This window comes from Etheostoma spectabile, chromosome 21 (assembly GCF_008692095.1).
Source record: "Etheostoma spectabile isolate EspeVRDwgs_2016 chromosome 21, UIUC_Espe_1.0, whole genome shotgun sequence".
NCBI lineage: Eukaryota > Metazoa > Chordata > Actinopteri > Perciformes > Percidae > Etheostoma > Etheostoma spectabile.
In genome coordinates this window covers 11,932,100-11,932,333 of record NC_045753.1, presented here as the reverse complement: position 1 = coordinate 11,932,333, position 234 = coordinate 11,932,100, and the positions used below count along the sequence as shown (strand labels likewise).

At 44.4% G+C, this 234-nt stretch overlaps 1 protein-coding gene across 8 annotated transcripts in view; it reads left to right on the top strand.

The window, feature by feature from the left end:
* The window catches only part of nbr1a (NBR1 autophagy cargo receptor a), an 18,536-nt gene that overhangs the window by 12,526 nt on the left and 5,776 nt on the right, over positions 1-234 (top strand). The gene's annotated exons all lie outside the window — the stretch shown is intronic.

Genomic DNA, 234 nt, shown 5'->3' with positions numbered 1-234 from the left:
TTGTGATTGGCTGTCTAACGTTACACATTGTAGAGACACGCAGGAAAAACCTTACACAGAGACGGGGCTCACGTATGTGACTCCCCAATGTAAGTCGAGTACAGTTTTGAGTTGTGCGTGCATCACTTTGCCAGAAGTAGCCTACAAGATGCTAACTAGAGACTTCTGTAATGCCAGTACAGTAAAAATGGACCTACTTAACGAAGTTGGTTCACTGCTGGCTACAAGTTAGCA